The sequence below is a fragment of the Monodelphis domestica genome, chromosome 3, assembly GCF_027887165.1.
Source record: "Monodelphis domestica isolate mMonDom1 chromosome 3, mMonDom1.pri, whole genome shotgun sequence".
Classification (NCBI taxonomy): domain Eukaryota; kingdom Metazoa; phylum Chordata; class Mammalia; order Didelphimorphia; family Didelphidae; genus Monodelphis; species Monodelphis domestica.
Window position 1 is genome coordinate 255,170,979 of NC_077229.1, and position 9,117 is coordinate 255,180,095.

Consider the following 9,117-nt stretch of genomic DNA (forward strand, 5'->3'; position numbering starts at 1 on the left):
GAAGAAAAAAAGGTGAGTAGGATAGAGGGTAAAGGATAATGAGTTCTGTTTTAGACATATTGATTTTAAGATGTCTACTGGACATCCAGTTTGAGATATTTGAAAAGCAGATGGAGATGTGAGATTGAAGGTCAATAGGGAGGTTGGGGCAGGAAAGGTAGACTTGAGAATCATCAGCAGAATAGTAATTAAATCCAGGGCTACTGATGAGATCACTGAGTGAAGTAGTATAAAGGAAGAAAGGAAGGCACAAGACAGAACCTGAGGGACACCTAGGTTAGAGGTCATGATCTAGAGGAGTATTTAGCAAAGGAGACAGAGAAGACTGGTCAGATAAGTAGAAGGAAAACCAAGAGAGAAAGGTTTCCTAAACATCTAGAAAGAACAGAGTTTCAAAGAGCAGAAAATAATCAATAGTGTTAAAGGTTGCAGAGAGGTCAAGGATTATGAGTATGGAGAAAAGGCAATTGGATTTGGAAATAAAGAGATCATTAGTAACTTTGGACTTTTGGTGTGATGATAAGGTTAGAAGCCAGATTGTATATATCTAGTGTAGAGATCCTTTTTAAGGAGTTTAGCTATAAATTGCAGAAGACAAATAGGATGATACCTCCCTGGATCTGAGGTCCAGCACTGGGTAGTAAGCAAGAATACTGCTAGTTGCTACTTTCCTTCTCCCTGCACAAAGGCAGGACTCTCTGTGTCATATATGGGACCTGTTCAAGGGACCATCAATAACATTTTAATTAAAAACAAAAACAAATGAAGAGATATGTTAGGCATGAATAAGCTGAAGCATATTTCCATTGAGGAACAGGAAAAGCAATAGAGAGGAGATAATCAGGGATGCATTATCTGAAAATGAGGTGGGTCCATAGATAGTGAAAATAAGAGATAACCAGTGGAAAACCTATGGGATCCACATAATGTTATGAAATCCAGGGGCCTGGGTATAACACCTCTGAAGAATTTACAGAGGACATGGATAAGAATCACCCAGGATGGAAAGGTAGGGATGGACTTCTATCTATACTTGTGAAGGCATTATTTTTATAGATATAGGTACATTTCTATCAAAACATTTAAGTTTCTTCCCTCTCTATACCCTCCTTTGACATCTCTTACAAAATAGCAGTTAGCTCCCACTCTTCTGATTCATAGTAGAAAACATTCAAGGAGAAGAAAAATTAATATACTGGCTCATCAGCAAGAATAGGAGAGATGGTGTATCTATGATGGAGGGATATATAATCTTTGAGCCAATAATATGTTGGGGTAGCTGGAAAAAGGTATAATGGGGCTGGCCAATAAGAACTCCATCCTTCCTAGTATATGCAGCATTATCAGCTTAATGCAATCCCCAACATGGACTTCAGAGTATGTGTATCTACCTTCTGAGTATTTCTGGTCCACTTACCATATAATGTGGAAAGGGGTTTTGATTCTGAGCTAGAACTGAGTATGTGACTCCAGTAACTTGACCTAGTTCTCTTTCTCTGTCTGGCTATGGTGGTGTGAGGAGGGAAGGTTTACTGTGAACCACTGGATGGAGAAACAGAGAGCTAGAAATAATGGTCTACATTCCCCACCCAAGTGGACGTGAAACCATGAGAAAATGGCCCCGTTGTTGCTTCTGTCCCTGTAGTACCTATTCTTTCTTGCTGTAGGTGAAATACTGAAGATAGAATAGACTAGGCACAAGTTTAAGAGAACCTCTAAAGGTCCAGGAACTAGTGTCCATGAAAGGGTTTGTGAGCAGTCAAGTTTGTTCAACCAGTATAATCCCAAGGAACAAGGAGGAATCAGTCTACCATTGGATTGCTGCCCTACCTCGCCACTTCCAAGGCCAACATGGCTGGTCCTGTAAACACTGAGAAGTGCACTTGCTGATGCAAATACCTTTTAGCAACCACTTTACACCTGAATTCATTCTCTCCAGGGACCAAGGTTATGTGGTAAACAGTTTGAGCCAAGTTCAGAAGGAAGCTTATATTTCTGTTTTTGTTTTATCTTTTCAGTAAATAGTGCTTTGTAAAAGCTAATTAATGATCATTGATATCGAGATGCTAGTTACTGAATCAATGAATTAAAATATATCTGTAATAAAACCTGGCCAGTCTGCCTTTTCTGTGAAAACTTCTAAGTTCTAGAAGCAACTGAAATAATCTGGTACAGAATAACTATATTTTATTTCCTGTAGGTTAATCATTTTGTCTCATTATTTATTAATGATGCTGTCATGTAATTTTCTTTTTTAGCTAGAGGCAACTAGGTAGTGAAGTGAATAGAGCAAGGGCTTGGAGTCAGGAAGATCTGAGTTCAAATCTGTCCTCAGATACTTGCTAGTTGTATGACCTTAGGTAAAGTCTGTCTTGGTCACTCTGCCTCACTTTTCTCAACTGTAAAATGGAAATAATAGCACCTATTTCCTTCCAGGATTGAGTTGTGAAGATAAAATGAGATAATATTTGTAAAGTACTTGACACAATACCTAGCCTCTAGTGGGCATGATATAAAGGCTAGCTATTATTATTACTTACTATATATTTGTTAGATTTGTTGATAAAAACTAAGGCCCTGTACAATATAACTCCAAATCCCCTTCACATTTTAAATTAACTCTCTCCCCTCTGTTCATGTTCAAGCCAAATGGGATTGCTAGTTGTTCCTTAGTTTTACCTTATAGCTTCCTGAGTGTCATTGGTACAGGTCCCTGTGCTAACCACCCCTTCCTAGAATATGGCCCCTACACATCTCTATTCATTGAAATTTTTCTTTTCTTTTGAGATCTGGGTCAGGTGTCAACTGTTTCTTGAAGTTTCTCTGAGTTCCTTATCTGAGAATGATCTCTACCTCCTCAAATATAATAGCATATCTAGACTTCTAATTTACCTTTGTCACATTTTACTTTATATCAGAGGCAGCTAAGTGGTGCAAATGATAGAGTGGCAGGCCTGGAGTCAAGAATACCTGAGTTTAATGTGACTTCAGACATTTACTAACTGTGTGTCCTTGGGCATGTCTTTTAGCCCTGTTTTCGTCAGTTTCCTCATCTGTAAAGTGAGCTAGAAAAGGAAATGGCAAACCACTATATTATCTTTGCCAAGAAAATCCCAAATGGGGTCATGAAGAGTTAGACATTACTAAAACAACTAAACAGCAATAAAACTTTATATCATTCTTACATGTTATCTCTTTTATCTCTCTCATACTCCAACATGATTGTAAGATCCTTGAGGACAAATGTTATTTTTATCTTTATAAATACCTAGAACTGGGGGCAGCTGGATTGAGAGCCAGGCCCAGAGGTCCTGGGTTCAAATCTGACCTCAGACACTTCCTCGTGACCCTGGGCAAGTCACTTAACCCCCATTGCCTAGCCCTTACCACTCTTCTGCCTTAAAACCAGTACATAGTATTGATTCTTAGGTGGAGGGTAAGGGCTGAAAAAAAATACCTAGGACCTACCTAACATTGTACTCAATAAATGTTTACTGAATGTGTTGAATTGAGTGAAAAGGAAAGTTTATGTAACATAAATATTATTTGTTAGAAGGCTTGGAAGAATTCACAATTAAAGTTTTTAATTGCTTGTCAATTTTATTTGCATTTTTAAAATAAATTCTTGGTTTTATCCCTAGAATTTTTGTTTTTTATTTTACTGACTTCTCTACTCTTAAAATATTTTACCTTTTCCTGTTTTCCTTATATTCTCCTGTTCTTCCTCTAATTTCTCTAAATATAGACTAATCTTAATGTAACACTGACTACCTTGATTCTCTGTTGTTTGAAGGTCAGATGTTACATTTCACCCCATGATCGAGTTCCCCAATAGTCTTAGTGGTGATTGGGGGACACCTAGGCTCTCTGACTAAGGCTGAGAGTTGTTGTTGTCATGTAGAGATATTTGCAATGATATAATACCTACATTATGAAATCTCTGCAAATGGCTCCAGCTTTCATCAATGATTTTCCTTCAAGTGTAAGGTGTGTCCCCTGCATCCTGGTTCTGCTTAATCACTAACAGTTGGATTAACTTAGACAAAGGAACATTTAGTTCCAAAGTTATAATAATAAATATACAAATTTACTCTATAACAGGTAGGGGTTAATCTCCCTCTTCCTTGCACTCACTTCCTTCTGGGACAGGAAGGTGATTAAATCCATATCTTAGCTCAATTCCTAAAGAGCAAAGCCCCAAATTCCAAGTCCAAAACTCTGCCCTAGGCTGGAGTTTCAGGCACCCTTGACTTCTCTATGCTTTTCTGCTGGGCTGATTGGGTGCAACACCCTGCCTGGGTCTCCAAGGTCAGAATGGCTCAAAATCCCAGGTTCATGGGGATCACCACTGGCACCTGAAACTGGAAAGGATAAATAAAATAGAACAGACACCCTAGATCTATTTTGGAGCTAGGGCACAACAGTGAAGGGCAAGGAAGGTATTCCCTCTCCCAGTTCCATTCATAAGCCCATGCTATGAGTGAACAGTATGCGATCCTCATCCTCTGGACCCAGTAAAAAGGAGCACTTGTCCCAGTCTGGCAGTTTTTAAAGATGCAGTCTGTTCTGGCTACACAGTCAACCAAAAGAGGCTACTCCAATACACCCGGTAGAGAACGCCGAGAGCCATGATGCTTCCAGGCTAGGCAATCTGGGCATGTGCTAAGGCTCCCATTATATTATTTCCCTCTTTTTTGTCATTAATATAGGCATTTAGGGCCATAAACTTGCTTCTGTCTATTGCTTTGGCAGTATTCCATACGTGATGATATATATTGTATTCTTATCTTTGATGCATAATCTGCTCCCGATGTTTACTATTTTCTTCTCCCAGGTATGATTTAATAAATCTTTTGACTTATGCCTTTTCCCCATATTACTATTATCTACTGCTGGCTTTACTGTTGTATATAAAACATGTGCCTATCTATGTTTACTTAGAACTCCTTAGTAACCAAGATCACGATCAATTTTAGGGAAGAGTCAACTGCCCATTTAAGCCAGAGATTTCATTGCTAGGCACATACCATATGGAAGTCAAAGATAAGAAAGAAAGCTTCCCTATACTTCAAAATGATAACATCACTTTCTGTGGCAACATAGAACTGGAATCAAAATCAATACATTAAGTATAGCTAAACAAATTGTGGTATGGGATTGTTATAAAATATTAACTGTTCCAGAAAAAATACAATTATGAAGAATTCAGAAAAGTATATGGGAAATAAATATAAACTGATCTAGAATGAAATTTGGGGAAACAGGATAGCAATATATACAATCACTACACTAATGTAAGTGAAAAGAACAACCATAAAAGAAACCTGAAAGCTGTGTAATTATCATGACCAAGCTTAGTCTTGGGGAAAAATTAAGAAAAATGTAACTCCTTCCCTTTTTTGCAGAAGTGAAAGATTTAGCTGTTTAGAATACAGCTTGAGTTCCAATTAGTTCTGGTTCAAATAATGAATCCCATGAGTACTCTCATTATTCAAGTTCTCTCTATTTAAAATTATAATTCTATGTAAAAATATGCTGACTGGTTCCAGCTCTGTGGAAATTTATAATTAAAAATTTTTAAATAAGCTTTAAAAATCTGTTTACTAACATAACAGCAAAGGATAAGAAAAATATTTTTTATTTGTTTATCAGGAAGTAATGGGGTAGCTAGTGCTTAAGAGGTAGGCCTAGAGATGGAAGATCCTAGGTTCAAATCTGACCTCACACACTCTCACTCTCTAGCTGTGTGAACCTGGGCAAGTCCCTTAACTCCCATTGCCTAGCCCTTTCCACTCTTCTGCCTTGGAACCAATAAATAGTATTGATTCTAAGATGGAAGGTAAGGATTTGTTTATTTATTTTTTAAAAAAGAAATAATAAGACAGAGTACTATGTCACTACCACTGGCCATCTGCCTCCACCACTACTCAATGTGCACAGAATTCTCAAGTATAGATAAAAATTTCAGCTGGTGCAAAAGAACAAGTTGAATGAGCAGGCTGAGAGATATGATGTCTCAGAGATATGATGACATGGAACCCTGTATGAAGTCTGTTACTAAGCATGGAGCTGAATTACCCAGAAAAAAGAGTTTCTCTGTTGCTTACAAGAATCCTGTAAGAATCTGAAGGTCATTTTTCAAGGATTGGGCAAAAGATAGAAGATGATATCCAGAATCAGCAGATGGTCTAAGAATATACAGAGAAAATTGAAACCAAGCTAGGAAATATTTGCAATGATATCATTCCTCTATTGGAAAAGATCCTGACTCTTAATGCTCTACAAGCAGAAAGCAATATTTTCTGTTTGAAAAGTAAAGGACATTGCTACCATTATTCAGCTGGGTTTGCTGCTCTTGATGACCAGAAAGGAGTATTGACTCAGTCACAAGAAGTGTATCAAAAAGCATTTGAAATCAGCAAAAAGGAGAAGCAACCAACACACTGTAAGACTGCATCTGGCCCTGAATTTCTCTGTGTTCTATTATAAGATTCGAAACTCTTCAAACAAAGCTTGCTTCTTTGCAGAGATAGCTTTTGATGAATCTTTGCTGAACATGATACATTAAATGAAGAAGCAGATGAAGACTAATAGTGAAGGGACTGAAAGATAATTAGACATTGTGGTCATGGGATGCCAAAGCGTATGAAGCTGAAAAAAGAGGAAGGGAGAAGTAGCCAGCCTTCTAACTTTAATCTGTTTCATACTAAAATGTACACAGTGCACGATTTGTCATCCATGCTAAAACACAAAGAATTTTTGTTTACAATTTATGCCAAATTTATGCCATTTCTTTAGATTTCTCTATTTCCTAGGGGTTTTAGTTTTAATATTCAGGGAGCTGACCCAGTTAATATTTGGGGGGTTATCCATATACATTTGAGGTGATCAACATAGGGAAATGGAATTTTTATACATATTTTACATATTTAGCATAATATTTTTGGTACATTGTGATTTCACAATGTTACAAACAGCTTCCAGGTTTAAGCAAAGAAAGCTGCCTGCAGATTGGCTTATCATGGTCAGGGAAAAGGAATAACTGGCTCCAGCCACAGATATATGTAATGTACGTGCTTTAGAGATAGAATGCTCATGACTGTGTGGTACAAATATATGTCCCATAGATATTACATGTCACAAATATTATTTATATCTTTGGAAGACCCAATCTTATAATGTACATTCTTATGAACACTGTTTCAAAAATGTTCCTTAAAGCAAAGTTTTAATAAACTCAGTTAATTTACTTTGGAAAAGGGTATAAATGGTTCACATTCCATTATCTTTATTTGTTTTTAAATCTTTACCTTCTTAGAAATGATACCAAGTATTGGTTCTAAGGCAGAAGAGCAAAAAAGGCTAGGCAACTGAGGTTAAGTGACTGCCCAGGGTTACATTCCATTATTAGTAAACTCACCAGCTTTCATTATTTTTGTTGTATTAATTTTATTTGCATTCAAATATGTACCTAAGAGTACATTTATGAGATGAATTGAAAATTAATTCCTTGGCATTTAAGTCGATACATGTCAATCACAAGAGTAAAAAAAACCAAACAAACCCTATGCATTTAACTTTTTTTTTTCAGTTTTTTTTGCCTTAGTGTTTTTGTTTTTCATACTTGCCAAATATGGCATGGACTTTAAAAAATAGTTTAAAAAACATAAATAACTTGAGATGATGGCTGATTTTGTTTAATGTCTTCTGAAATTTTCATGAATAATCCAAGCATAATTATTATTTGAAATTTTTACATCAATACAATTTATAATAATTGTTTTCTGTAGTTTTGTTATCTATTTTCTCACTCACTTCTACCTCTCTCTCTTTTCCAAGATGGAATGTAATACAACATATATTGTATGTGTATGCAACATAATACAAATTTCTTTGTTTATCATATTGTGAGAGAAGATACATATCACTTAGAGTAGAGAAAAATTCATATGGAAGAAATAAAGTGAAGAATGGAATGCTTCAGCCTACATTCAGATTGCATCAGTTCCTTCTCTGGCTGTGGATAATTCATAATTTCTTTTAGCTCCTATATATATATTTAAAATATTTTCCCCCACAATGACATAAAAAATAATTTTAACACTTTTAAAAGTTAAGAAGTTACAAGATCTTCCCTCCTCCCTAACCCAATATCTGGGGGAACATACTCTCAGGGCCTAGAGAAAGTGGGCTCAAACTTAGAGCAATCTCTATAAAAAATTTGTCCTCACCAAATTTACTTTCAAATGTGGGCATAGCTTCTAACTGAGTCTGCCCACCTCTCTCACCTTCCATGAAGCTTAAAGCTTTTTGTTCTATTCATCTGAATATAGTCATACAAGAAAAAGATAGGGATTTATTTTGACTAGTTATTGCCTTTTGAATGCACTTAGTTTCAACTAAGCAGACAATCAAAAGTTTATTGCTTCATCACCTGATGAGCAGATCAGAACCAGTTACAGAATAACTATATAGGCTTCAAAATCCATAAAGGGATTGTATTAGCCAAACATACTTCCTATAATCATACAGATTGGAGACATTGGCCAATTTTCCCATCATTCTTGTGTTGTCCTTATGATTGTATCTAAATGTATCTATGAAATAAAAATTTGTTCCACATTCTGATCAAATTTTTAACTTCTTTTCTTTTTTGTTATATTCTGACAGTGGGATCTTAAAATCTCATATTTTTGCTAATATTAACTTGCATATTATTTGTTGCGTGTATATTCAAAATGGATACACCCCATTGTCAAAAGGGCCTTTAAACATACTAGTTTCCTTTTTTATCTTTGAATGCTTTCTGGTTTGAATTTAATGTTGTCAGATATTGATATGACTAGATTTCCTTAAGGTAGCAGTGGCATGATAAATTTTTATCTAGTTTTTTTATTTAAATATTTTTGCATTAGATGAGCTGCCTAAAACATATTGTTGGTTTCTCATTTTAATCCATTTTACAATACTTTTTCTTTCTATGGAAAAGTTTAATTCATTTACATTTGTTATAATTATGAAATCTGAATAGTCAATAAGCATTTATTAAACACCTACAATGTGCCAGGCACTGTGTTAAATACTAAGGATTTAAAAAAAGATAGCCTCTGCCCTGAA

The 9,117-nt window shown here is 35.8% G+C and overlaps 1 pseudogene; it reads left to right on the forward strand.

Moving 5' to 3' along the window:
• Nucleotides 1-5,971: 5,971 nt before the first annotated feature.
• LOC130458099 (14-3-3 protein zeta-like) lies at nt 5,972-6,677 on the forward strand (annotated as a pseudogene).
• Nucleotides 6,678-9,117: the final 2,440 nt, after the last annotated feature.